Genomic DNA, 239 nt, shown 5'->3' with positions numbered 1-239 from the left:
ATTTCTATTCATCAGAGAGAATACGAAGCGAAGAAATTTTCTCAGCAAGGAAAAATACCTCATGAAGAAAGATTCTGAGATCTGAAATTATTTCTTCTAAGAAAGCAAAGACTCCAAAAGAGATTTCGTAAAAGTTTTCAAAACAGTGATATTGATTATAAAATGATAATGTCCTCACGTTACATGGTGTTACTATAATGTCCTCACGTTACATGGTGTTACTATAATGACCAGGAGTA

The sequence above is a fragment of the Panulirus ornatus genome, chromosome 3 (assembly GCF_036320965.1).
Source record: "Panulirus ornatus isolate Po-2019 chromosome 3, ASM3632096v1, whole genome shotgun sequence".
In the NCBI taxonomy this organism is placed as follows: Eukaryota; Metazoa; Arthropoda; class Malacostraca; order Decapoda; family Palinuridae; genus Panulirus; species Panulirus ornatus.
Note: the sequence above shows the minus strand (reverse complement) of the source record.